The 13,634-nt window shown below is 46.6% G+C and overlaps 1 protein-coding gene across 1 annotated transcript in view; it reads left to right on the top strand.

The window, feature by feature from the left end:
• The window catches only part of LOC135056555 (uncharacterized), a 637,874-nt gene that overhangs the window by 589,287 nt on the left and 34,953 nt on the right, over positions 1-13,634 (top strand). The gene's annotated exons all lie outside the window — the stretch shown is intronic.

The raw sequence follows: 13,634 nt of genomic DNA, 5'->3' as shown, positions 1-13,634 counted from the left end.
GTCAGGCTGCTGTGCGTATAAGTGCATGTTTTTCAGGCTGCTGTGTGTGTGTGTGTGTGTGTGTGTGTGTGTGTGTGTGTGTGTGTGTCACTCTGCTGTGCATATATGTGTGTCAGGTCGCTATGCGTATATGTGCATGTGTGTGTCAGGCCGTTGTGCATATATGTGCATGTGTGAGTCAGGGCGATGTGCGTATATGTGAGTGTAAGGCCGCTGTGAGTATATGAAAGAGTGTATGTCAGGCCACATGGTGTGTGTGTGTGTGTGTGTGTGTGTGTGTGTGTGTGTGTGTCAGGCTGCTGTGTGTATATGTGTATGTCAGGTTGCTGTGCTGTGTGTGAATGTGGGTGCATGTGTCAGTCCACTGTGCATATATGTGTGTCAGGGTGCTGTTCTGTGTATATATGTGTGTGTATGTGTCAGGCTGCTGTGCATATGTGTGTGTGTGTGTCAGGATGCTGTGTGTATAAGTGCATGTGTGTGTCAGGCCGAAGTTTGTATATGTGAGTGTGAGTGTCAGGCCAATGTGCGTATATTTGTGTGTATGTGTCAGGCTGCTGTGCATATGTGTGTGTGTCAGGCCGATGTGTGTATATTCGCATACACGAATTGTGTATGCTATGCTGTGTGTAAATGTGGGTGCGTGTCAGGCCGCTGTGCATATATGTGTGTGTTTTTCAGACTGCTGTGCATACATGTGAAAGTGTGTGTCAGGCTGCTGTACATATATGTGCGTGTCAGGACGCTGTGCATATATGTGTGTCAGGGTGCTGTTCTGTGTATATATGTGTGTGTATGTGTCAGGCTGCTGTGCATATGTGTGTATGTGTCAGGATGCTGTGTGTATAAGTGCATGTGTGTCAGGCCGCTGTGCGTATGTGTGTGTGATGTCACTGCGTATGTGTGTCAGGCAAATGTGCGTATTTGTGTGTGTCAGGCCGATCTGCATGTGTGTGTGTCAGTCCACTGTGCTTATGTGCCGCTGAGCGTGTGTGTCATGCCGCAGAGCATATATGTGAGTGTGTGTCATGCCGCTGTGCGTATATATGTGAGGTGTGTGTCAGACCGCTGTGCGTGTATATGTGCATGCGTGTGTGTCATGCTGCTATGCATATATGTGCATGTGTGGGTCAGGCCACTGCGTATGTGTGTCAGGCCACTGTGCGTATATATGGATGTGTGTGTGTGTGTCAGGCCACTGTGCGTATGTGTGTGTCAGGTCACTGCATATATGTGTGTGTGTGTCAGGCCACTATGCATATGTGTGTGTGTCAGGCTGCTGTGCGTATTTGTGTGTCCCCCCCACCCCTTCCCCTCATGTAAACTACTCCTCGTATTACTCTTGCCACAAAATACTACATGCCGGGCTCCTCCCCCCTCCCCTTGTGATAGGTGGATAACACAAATTTCTCTGGCTGGGTCCACAGGTTATCCACAGGATAACATTGGGATATGCCGGAGCGACAGCGGAAATGGCACCAAACGGTCACAAGCTTTCTGGCCTCCCAGGATGCATCGGGGCTTCACCATATAATCCCGCCCACTGACTCAGTCAGATCAGTTTTTTGCTTGGTGCGGCAGGAAGCCACATGGTCACAGGGCTGCTGTAGATAAAGCAGCCTGAAGCTTTTTTTATGTTAGTCTTACTATGTTTTTTGAGTGACTTTTCTTAACAGCGTCTTAAACGCATACTGGAAAGAGTCGCTCCAACAACTCCCCACCGGGTCGCAAAAACCCTTACCTTCGCGGTACAGTGCTGTCTCGATGGGCGTCTGTGTCGGATGTTCTAGCAGGTCCAGCAGACGTAACCAGGCTGTGGCCGGAGCATGGGGGGACGATAAGTCTATGGATTTCCTCTTACTAGGGGGGTCCGGACACAGCTACACTGTATTGGTGGAAACTACAAACAGTGTGTTGATGCGCCGAACACTCTAGTGCGACAGCGCTACGCTCTAGGGATCATAGGCGCCAGGACTAGGGTGAGGCCGCGATCCTTAGAGTTTAAGTCAACAGGGGGATTCAGACGCTCTCCTGGCTGCCCCTCCCCCAAGTTCATGACCAGTTTCCGCGCGTCTCCCGTCCATGAGCTGAATGACCTCACGTCCGTCTCAGACGCTACCACAGGGGTACTCGGTCGCAGCTTAGACGCCGCGGTTGTGTACACTAGAGATTGCCGGACCGAGTCGCAGGCCGTAGCGTCTGCATACACGTGGCATTCACTGAGCGTCCATGTCCGTTAGTGAGCGTCCGTGTGTTGCATCAGTTATCAGAGCGGCAGTGTACATCAGTAGCGTCTGAATCCACTCAGCGTCTTGCGAGCGTATTTGTTTGGATATGGAAGCGTGGTGAGTGTCCCTGTATCCCGCTCTATGGAGGCAGGGTATACAGTACTAAAAATTCTCTGTACTTGTTAGTATGAATTGTTAATTTTAGTACATATTGCATATGAGACCTGTATATTACTATGTTTTCTGCATGTGATGTTTTTTTTCAAACAGTTAAAAACAGAAGTACAAGTTTCCTACTTATGTATAAGTTGTAATGGGGGTTGTATTCTCATATGACAATGTTTAATGCCTTAACATGTGACTGACTGCTAGTATGTGTGCTGACTTTTTTATGTTGTCAGTCCTGTTCCGAACCTCAATTCAGGTGCACGGTTGTGGTCAGATTGATCTCACTTCTATATATCTATATATAGGTGATTTTCAGTCACAAATTGTGTAGTCATAAACAGAATATTACCATGTCTGTGAGCGGCAAAAGTGACGAGGAGAATTTATCAGGCACTCCTACATCCCTAACATGTTTATCTTGTAAAACAGGGTTAATTGGTATAGGCCAGTTGGTCACTTATGATGGGTTGTGTGCGAACTGTTTTGCTTTTCAGCAAAGTAAAAAACAGGATTTGGTTCAACAACCAGCAGAGCCACCATGGAGTATGTTCGCACAGACTCTATCTTCAATAGCGGACAGGTTAACTCCGGCAGCACCACCCCAGGGGTTAGGTTACACTATTAACCCATACATGCAGCTTCCTTCCTACGGGTTGGTTCCAGTAGCCTCTACAAGTAACCAAGGGACAGGTAAGACTAAGACAGATGCGTCTATGTGGCAGACTACACAAGATGATACAACAGATGATGATACAGTATATTCAAATACTCCGTATGATGATCAGTCGCAGAGTTTTAGTTCAGAGGATGTAGCTGAACTTATTGATGCTGTGAAGGCTGTTTTCTCTTTAGAAGATTCAGCCAAAACAGTGTCAAAATCTAAAGCACCTGTGTTTAGGTTAAAACAGTTAAAACTGAATTCCCAGCGTCAGATGATCTGACAGAAATAATGGATGAATCCTGGGCGACTCCCAGTAAGAAATATAAGATTTCGAAAAAATGGGATTCTTATTATCCATTTCCAGCTGTGGATTGTTTGAAAAGAGAAGTTCCTCCAAAAGTAGATGCACATGTACTGCGACTTGTGCATAAATCTGCTTTACCACTGTCATCTACCTCACTAAATGATGTCACAGACAGAAGGGTAGATAACTTCTTGAAAAATATATTTTCTCTCTCAGGAGCAGTGGTAAGACCTGCTATGGCTTCGGCCTGGATAGCAAAGGCAATGGGCGAATGGATAGAGGAACTACAGAATGGTCTCTCTCCTCCTAATAGGGAGCAAGAGTATCATTTAAGCCGTTTAAAACAATCTGCCCAATACTTGGAAGAAGTGGCGCTTGATATGGGTACAATCGCTTCTAAAGCATCAGCCTTGACGGTAGCCACTCATAGAGCAATTTGGCTACGCACTTGGAAAGCGGATGCAGAATCCAAGAAGGAATTGGAAGCATTGCCTTTCATTGGTAATATATTGTTTGGGAAGCGATTGTCAGATATTCTAGAATCGGAAGCTGAGTCGAAGAAGGTCAGATTTCCGACTAGTTATAACCCTAAGACCAAGGGTTCAAAGTTTCGGCCATTTTGATGGCAAGGCAAAACGAAAGCTAAAGAGGAGTCTAAGCAACCCCAGTCTAATAGATCGGTCAGGGGTAGGAAGCAGTGGGCTAGTAGAAAGCCAGCTTCCAAGCCTGAATAGAAACCATCAGCCTGAAGAGACGGGCCTCCGCCTGGAGGATTCCAGGGTTGGGGGCCGACTCCTTCATTTTGCACTCATATGGCAACAGTCAACAACAGATGCTTGGGTGCAGAAGGTGGTATCTCAGGGGTATGGGTTCCCATTCAGGAGGCAGCCTCCTCAAAGATTTTTTTGCATCAGCCCGTCTCGTATAGAGTCGAAGGCCAATGCCCTGCAAGAAGCAGTCCAAAAATTACTGCAGTCAGGTGTGATTGTCCCAGTACCTCCATCATAAAGGGGACAGGGGTTTTTACTCCAATCTATTTCTGATCCAGAAGCCAAATGGGTCATTTCGACCAATTCTCAATCTGAAAATGTTAAACAAATACATTTGGATTCCAAGGTTCCACATGGAGACATTACGCTCCATAATGTTGGCTATGGAACCGGGAGATTACATGGTATCTCTGGATGTACAGGATGCTTACCTACATGTGCCTATAGCAAGGTCTCATCAATGTTACCTCAGGTTTGCCATCCTCCAGGAACATTTTCAGTTCCAAGCCTTGCCCTTCACGCTAGCAACAGCACCCAGGGGGTTTACCAAAATTATGGTGGTTATGGCAGCTTGTCTGCGCAAACAGGGGCTAAGAATATTCCCATACCTAGACGACCTGTTAATCCTGGCACAGTCACAGGAGTTGCTTTTGAGCCATCTCCAACAGACAGTAGTTTGTTTATAGAGACACGGGTGGCTCATAAATTGGGAAAAGTTGTCTCTGAATCCGTCACAGCGGATGGTTCATTTGGGGGCCATATTGGATTCAGGTCTACAGAAAGTTTTCTTACCAGAGTAAAAGATAGTCAAGGTGCAGGTCATGACTCAGGAAGCGTTGCACACCCAGACAATGTCAGTCCATGCAGCAATGCGACTGTTGGGTCTGATGGTATCAACCTTCAACATGGTGGAACATGCGCAATTCCACTCCAGACCTCTACAGCACCTTATTCTGACCAAATGGAACGGAAATCATCAGACAATAAAAAAGCAGATGATAGAGTTTCCAGTAGACGTAAGAAGTTCTCTAGCGTGGTGGCTACAGACAGACCATTTAAACAAGGGGAGACCCTTTTGGATAAAAGAATGGCAAGTCCTGACAACAGATGCCAGTCTTCAAGGCTGGGGTGCGGTACTCAGAAGCCTTTGGTTCGTAAGGGAAAGTCGCCTGCCAATAAATCTGTTGGAAATAAGGGCCATTTATATGGCTCTAGTTCAGGCAAAGGACAGTCTACAAGGAAGACCGGTCCAGATTCGCTCAGACAATGCGACAGCAGTAGTGTACCTCAATCATCAAGAAGGAACTCACAGCAAAAGATTGATGGAGGAAGTAACTCCCATTCTAAGATGGGCAGAACTTCATCTCCCAGCATTGTCAGCAGTATTTGTCCCAGGTGTACTGAACTGGGAAGCGGATTTTCTCAGTCGACACACCATTCAGGAAACCGAATGGTTATTACACCCAGAGGTGTTTCAGACAATAGTGAACAGATGGGGTCTACCAGAGATAGATCTCATGGCGTCTCGTCTAAACAACAAAGTTCCTAGTTATGGATCAAGAACAAAGGATCCCACAGCGGTCCTTGTAGACGCACTGTCAGTAGAATGGAAATTTCATCTGGCGTATCTGTTCCCTCCAATATCTCTGTTACCCAGAGTAGTGAGAAAAATAAAGCAAGCAAAGGGAGCAATAATTCTAATAGATCCAGCTTGGACAAGAAGGCATTGGTACACAGATCTACTGAGAATGTCCGTGGAAGTACTGATACTGCTCCCTCAACGTCCAGATCTGCTAATGCAGGGTCCTTGTTGTCACAGCCATCTGGATCATCTGTCTTTGACGGCGTGGCTGTTGAAACCTCTATCTTAGAAGCTAGAGGATTTTCAAAACAAGTAATCCAAACTATGCTTAGAGCAAGAAAGCCTTCTTCAGCTCGTGTTTATCATCGAATATGGCAAGCCTATATTCATTGGTGTACTGAAAAAAGTTTGAATCCAAGATCTTTTAAAGTATCCAGAATTTTGGATTTCCTTCAAGCAGGATTGGATAAGCGTTTGAAAGTTGCTTCCTTGAGAGTTCAAGTATCAGCGTTAAATGTATAGTTTCAGCGAAAGATTGCTGATTTACAGGATGTACGTACTTTCTTTCAGGGAGTTGTACACATTCAACCTTCATTTGTTCCTCCTGCAGCTCCCTGGGATTTGAATCTAGTTCTTAAATTCCTCCAGGGACCTCCGCTTGAACCACTTAAGAGAGCAGATCTTAAATGGTTAACGGCTAAAGTACTTTTTCTACTGGCAATGGCGCGTCAGCCAGAAGAGTGTCAGATTTAGGAGCGTTATCGTGTAATCTCCTTTCCTAAGTTTTTTTCCAGACAGAGCAGTTCTCAGAACTAGATCTGGTTATCTTCCGAAGGTGGTTTCAAAGTTTCACCTTAATGAGGAGATTGTAGTCCCAGCTTTTCAGGTATTGGGACTTTCTGCGCGAGAAGCTTCGCTGGACGTAGTCCGAGCATTAAGAATCTACATAGATCGTACTAGTGCCATCAGAAAAACAGATTCTCTCTTCATCCTCTACGGATTTCATAGAAGAGGATGGCCTGCTAGTAAACAGACGCTCGCAAGATGGCTCCGAATGGAAATATCAGAAGCTTATTCTCATGCAGATCTCCCTACTCCGGCTAATGTCTTTGCTCACTCTACACGTAAGGTAGGTCCTTCTTGGGCAGCACAACAGGGTGCTTCAGCAGAACAGATTTGTAAGGCAGCCACATGGTCTTCCATAAACACATTCATCAGACATTATGCCTTGGATACCTTTGCCTCTCATGACGCAGACTTCGGGCGAAAGGTCCTCCTGTGTAATCAGGAGCATCCCCACCACTAAAACTGGCTTTGGGAATCCCAATGTTATCCTGTGGATAACCTGTGGACCCAGCCAGAGACATAGACGTTATGGTAAGAACTTACCATTGATAACGTAATTTCTCTTATGTCCACAGGTATCCACAGGGGTCCCACCTTGACGCACCTGATTTGAGGATCTTGACAATCACTAAACCTCTTCCCTCTTGTATGGAAGGGTGTGCGTGTGTGTTCTTATCGCCTAAATAGGTTTCTACCTGATGCTCCTGCCTAATCGCTGTGGAAAGAACTGATTTGACTGAGTCAGTGGGCGGGATTATATGGTGAAGCCCCGATGCATCCTGGGAGGCCAGAAAGCTTGTGACACTTTGGTGCCATTTCCGCTGTCGTTCCGGCATATCCCAATGTTATCCTGTGGATACCTGTGGACATAAGAGAAATTACGTTATCAACGGTAAGTTCTTACCATAACATCTATATATAGTAAGTTCACAGGACCTGACTTCTGATTGACAACATTTTTGTGAAACGTACGTCTCGGAGTCAGGAAGCACCCGTTGTGCATGAGCGGAGGCTTCCCCTTTCACACCTGGACGCGCACATCTCTCCGGCACGCTGTGCACCTAGATCAGCCACTACAACTACAACTCCTCGGGTCAGGCAACTGTGCAGCGGTGGCATCGGGAACATCCGGACACGCGTCTCTCCTGTATGCTGTCCCGTTATAGCCACAGCCATTACAGCTACAGCTCCCACAGTGTTATTCCTTGTGGTCACCAGATCTTTAACCCCTGGCAGTGTCTAGCAATCCCCTGAGCATCTTACTGCACCAGGGGATATCAGCTCACCCACTACAGCACTGCTTTAGATACTCTATCACATCAGGTAACCACCAGCAGGTACAATCCCTCTTTTTTTACTCACTGCACATCTCCTGGCTCTATATGAAAGGATATTACAGCCCTGCAATGCCATCTGCAACAGGACGTCTTTCCTTCTAATACCCCTGGAGGTTGCCATCACTTATATTCTATATGGTACAGAACCCGCAGTGGGACCATTCACCCGTGTTCACTACAGATGTTTCTGTACACACTGGGAGTAGCATGCGCACTTGGATTCTTATGTGATGTACCTATGTCTCTTTTTCTATTTTTCAGACTCTCTCATTTGAGGTGTATTGTCACAACTAGCACTGCGCTGGTTTACATCAGAGCTAGGGATTTTTCACCCAAACAGCAGAAGTCCTACTGCCCCTTTAATTAACCCATCCGTCACACCATCTCAGTGGCAAACGCAGGATTTGCTTGGGGGGGTTTCCAGAACTGGGTGGAGCCAAGCAAGGGGGTGGGGACTGAGGTGACCCAGTATATGCTGGGTCTGTAAAACTAGTGTGTCTGTGTATATATACTATATATATATATATATATATATATATATAGCTACACACACACATATATATATATATATACCGTATATACACCTATATATATATATATATATATATATACACACACATACATATACACACAGCTTATTAAACATGCATACATGTATGTATATATATATATATATATATATATATACATACATACAGTACACGTATATATGCATGTGTGTGTGTGTGTTTATATGTATGTATATACATGTGTGTGTATATATGTATGCATATATGTACTATAATTAAAATAAACTTTTATTAAACACTTAAAAGTGCCACCAGGAAGACAGCAGGCTGCAGAGGACACCAGACAGCCATTAATAATACTCATGCAGCAAAAAAAAAAAAATTCTTTGGTGGAGGGGGGTTTCTGGGTGCTCGGAAACCCCCCCCCTGGGTGCGCCACTGCATCTGATACGCTCACTTATTTATACAATACCACTTGGAACATATTTGAGAAGCAGCAATCTTGTGGAGTCAGTACGGATGGCTGTAATTTCAATCTTGCTTAACACATTACTTATTCCATGTGTCTGCTGACCATTTATATCGTTCATACATTTTCTTACCTGACATCAATAATGTAACTTCTTCGGTTATTAACCTGATATCATTTTTTGTACATGTAACAACTTTCTGTGACACTGTTGCTGCATGCCAATTGTGAAACCTCTCATTACATACCCTTGCAACATTGTTGTCTGTTACGCACACCAGTGCTTACAGGAGTATACCGGTGTATGAACAGAGAGGGAAGTGAAGCAAACAAACTCACAGACAGTATTATATAACATACACAGGAGGTGATGGAATAACTAATAAACACAAAGTGAACGGAGAAGCCCAAAGGCTCAGGAACTGGGTGTCTCCCTAGTGTCAGGAATGCTCAGATGGAATAGAGCGGACAATGAAGCGAGGTGTAGTGATTTAACATGTGGAGCACCTAAAATGATGTTGCTAAGAGCAATAGAAAAAAACCCAAAGGGTTACCAACGGGTGTGGGAATAAACTCCTTGGTCAGTTATAGAAATATATACACAAGGAGAGTATCCACAATCCTAACCCCCACTTGCAGGGCACAGGTTCAGCTTACTGCCACTAAACTGACACCTGGACGCCCTACACAGTGAGGGAGGATTAAGCAAGCAGGTCTGAGAGTACAGCCGCAAACCTGCTGGGTTCACAGAATAGCAAAAGAACCCCAGCAGGTCAAACAACTGACTCCAGTCTTACTGCTAGGTCCGGATTGGCAGAATGAAGTACCGAATCCCAAGGCCTATTCGCAGTAAGCAACAAGTAAATACAAAGTCACACAGTACTAGCTAACTCTCTGGAACTGACTAACAAACAAAGATTCAGCAGCATTTGCCTAGCCTGAGAGGATGGTTTATATAGCAGGTGCTGTCCACGCCCCACTCAGACCTCACAGACTGTGAGCACAAAACCAGCGCCGAATTCCCTGCCGTGCACAGAGCCTGTAACCACTACACAGTAAAAACCCGGACCGGAGTATCAGCTGCGCTCAGGTTACTTCGCTAACACTTGCCTCCCGGTTGCCATGGCGACGTGGCAGCACAGAGCAGGAGATCCTAACAGTACCCCCCCCCCCTCTGACGAGGGGTCAAAGAACCCCTACCACCGGGTTTATCGGGGAACTGCGAGAAGAAAGAGCGTATCAGTCTGGGGGCATGAAGATCACAACTGCGCACCCACGACCGCTCCTTCGGGCCATACCCCTTCCAGTGCACCAAAAATGACAGCCGACCCCGAACCATCTTGGAGTCAAGAACCCTTTCAACCACAAACTCCCTCTGACCCCGTATCAGAAGAGCAGAAGGTCTTCCACTGGAAGAAGGATTACTAACCGCCAGTTTTAAAAGGGAACAATGAAATGTTTTATTGATACCCAATGAACGGGGCAGATCTAACTGAAATGCCACCGGATTGATAACCCTGGTGATCTTATAAGGGCCGATGAACCAGGGGCCTAACTTATGAGATGGCTGTCTCAACTTCAAATTCTTGGTAGACAACCAGACGAAGTCTCCTAATTTGAAGCTGCAGGGTCTTCTCCGCTTATCAAAAACCCTTTTGGTCACTAATGACACAGACACAAGGGCTTTCTTCACTTTCCTCCAAATACCCCTAAGGACCGAAACAACAGAGGAACCACCAGGCGTGGAATCCAGGGGGTCAAAAGAATTGGCCTTAGGATGATGCCCATACACACAAAGGAAGGGAGAGATCCCTGTAGCAGAGTGAGCCGCGTTGTTATAGGCAAACTCCGCCATGGACAGATGAGCAACCCAGTCAGTATGACACTTGGAGACAAAACACCTGAGGAACTGCTCCAAGGACTGGTTCACCCTCTCAGTCTGCCCATTAGACTGTGGATGGTAGCCTGACGACAAGCTCACAGAAATCTGGAGATCAGAACAAAATGCCCTCCAGAATTTGGCCACAAACTGGGATCCACGGTCAGAGACCACATCAAGTGGCAACCCGTGGAGGCGCACAACATGCTGTATAAATAACTCAGACAGGCGTCTGGCCGATGGCAAGCCAACCAGTGGAACGAAATGCGCCATCTTCGAAAACCTGTCAACGACAACCCAAATGGCTGTCATCCCCGAGGATTTGGGCAAGTCCACCACAAAATCCATGGAAATGTGGGTCCATGGCTTAGACGGAATAGAGAGCGGATGTAATGGGCCGACAGGAACCCCTCTAGGAGTTTTATTTCGGGCACAAACGTCACATGCCCGAACCCACTGATCCACATCCCTAGCCACCGAGGGCCACCACACCGCCCTAGACAGCAACTCCCGAGTTCTGGCAATACCTGGATGCCCTGCCGACCTCTTGGCATGGAATTCCAGGAACACTCGCTGTCTTAACCTAGGAGGCACAAACAAGAGACCTACCGGAAGGTCTGGAGGAGCCTGCTCCTGTGCTCTAAGGACTAATGACAAGAGGTCCTGGGTAATGCCCACTTTAATACATGATGGGGACACAATGGGCAATGGCTCCTCGGTGGTCTCTTGAACTGGAGCAAAACTCTGCGAGAGCGCATCAGCCTTGATGTTTTTTGACCCAGGGCGATATGTTATCAAAAAATTAAAGCGAGCAAAAAACAAAGCCCATCGTGCCTGCCTGGCATTGAGCCGCTTCGCTGACGCTAAATATGACAGATTCTTATGGTCGGTGAGAATTGAGACCACAAACTTAGCCCCCTCAAGCCAGTGTCTCCACTCCCCGAGTGCATCCTTTATAGCCAACAATTCCCGGTTACCCACATCATAATTCATCTCGGCAGACGAAAATTTACGGGAAAAGTAAGCACAGGGATGAAGGCGATTATCAGACACCCCCATCTGAGAGAGCACTGCCCCAATACCTATCTCAGAGGCATCCACTTCTACCACAAAAGGACGCTCTGGATCTGGGTGTCGCAGCACCATGGCCGAGACAAATGCCCTTTTGAGACGGGCAAAGGCCGCTTTGGCCTCACAAGACCAGTGAGCAACATCCGCCCCTTTCTTAGTGAGTGCCACCAAGGGGGCCACTATAGACGAAAATCCAGCGATAAACCGTCTATAAAAATTCGCAAAGCCCAGAAAACGCTGAAGCGCCTTCAAACTAGTGGGCTGCACCCAATCCAGGACTGCCTGTACCTTAGAACCCTCCATTTGGAAACCTTCTGAGGAGATAATATACCCTAGAAATGCGATTTGCTGGACTTCAAACTCGCACTTCTCCAGCTTCGCCCCAAGCTGGTGGTCTCTGAGTTTCTGGAGGACTAAGCGTACATGCTTCCGATGTTCCTCCAGGGAATGAGAGAAGATTAGGATGTCATCTAGATAAACAACTAAGAATCTATCCAAATATTCCCTGAGCACATCGTTCATGAATTCCTGGAAGACTGCCGGGGCATTAGAGAGCCCAAAAGGCATCACCAAATTTTCATAATGCCCTGAGTGGGTATTAAAGGCAGTCTTCCATTCATCCCCCTCTCTTATTCGGATTAGATTGTAAGCACCGCGTAGGTCAATCTTAGAAAAAATGGTGGCAGTACGAAGCTGGTCAAACAAAACCGAAATGAGAGGCAGTGGGTACGAGTTTTTAATCGTGATACGGTTCAATTCCCTGAAGTCGATGCAGGGTCGCAACGAACCGTCCTTTTTACCCACGAAGAAGAACCCCGACCCAACTGGGGACTGTGAGGGTCTGATAAATCCCTTAGCCAAGTTCTCCTGAATGTACTCTGCCATAGCCTGAGTCTCAGGACGTGACAGGGAGTACAACCTGCTCTTGGGAAGCTTAGCATCCGGCAACAAATCAATGGCACAGTCATAGGGGCGATGGGGAGGTAGTACCTCCGCAACTTTTTTGGAGAACACATCCGCAAAATCTGCATAACATCCTGGCAATCCTGGCAAACTTAGCTGCGAGAGCCTGACTGGAAGGCTCAAGCAACTCCTGAAACAATCACTACCCCAACTAAGAATCTCCCCAGAGACCCAGTCACATTGAGGGTTATGGGCCCTTAACCAGGGTAACCCCAAAACCAATGGGGCAAAAGAACAGACAGTCACATAAAAAGACAATTTTTCAGAGTGTGTGGCTCCAATAAACAAAGGAATTTGGCTGGTGCAGGAGGAAATTTTACCCTGGGACAATGGTTCCCCGTTTAACCCACAGATCTCAATCTCTGATGCCAAAGGTACTGAGGGAACAGAGTGTTCCAGGGCGAATTGACGGTCCATGAAAACCCCATCAGCCCCACTGTCAACAAAGGCCTCAGTCTTGACAGTTTGACCGAGGATCTCCAAAGTCACCGGAATGAGAAAAGTATTTTTGGGAAATTCTGACTTCTGGCCTGACAGGATATTTCCCATCACCCTCAGGCCCTGAAGTTTTCCGTTTTTTCTGGGCATGATACTACAACATGACCTTTATTCCCACAGTACAAACACAAACCCTGCTGTCTCCTCCGCATCTTCTCACGCGAGGAGAGGCGGGTAGCCCCAATCTGCATAGGCTCCTCGGAATATTCCTCAGAGTCTGAGGTTCCCTTGGGAAAAAAGGAAACTGCGGTCTCCCTTTCAAGCCTACGCTCTCTCAGCCGTCTATCCACCCGGATGGATAACTGCATGAGCTGATCTAAGCTATCAGGCGAGGGATATTGTACCAGTT

The sequence above is a fragment of the Pseudophryne corroboree genome, chromosome 3, assembly GCF_028390025.1.
Source record: "Pseudophryne corroboree isolate aPseCor3 chromosome 3, aPseCor3.hap2, whole genome shotgun sequence".
Taxonomy (NCBI): Eukaryota; Metazoa; Chordata; class Amphibia; order Anura; family Myobatrachidae; genus Pseudophryne; species Pseudophryne corroboree.
This window is presented reverse-complemented; position numbering and strand designations above follow the sequence as displayed.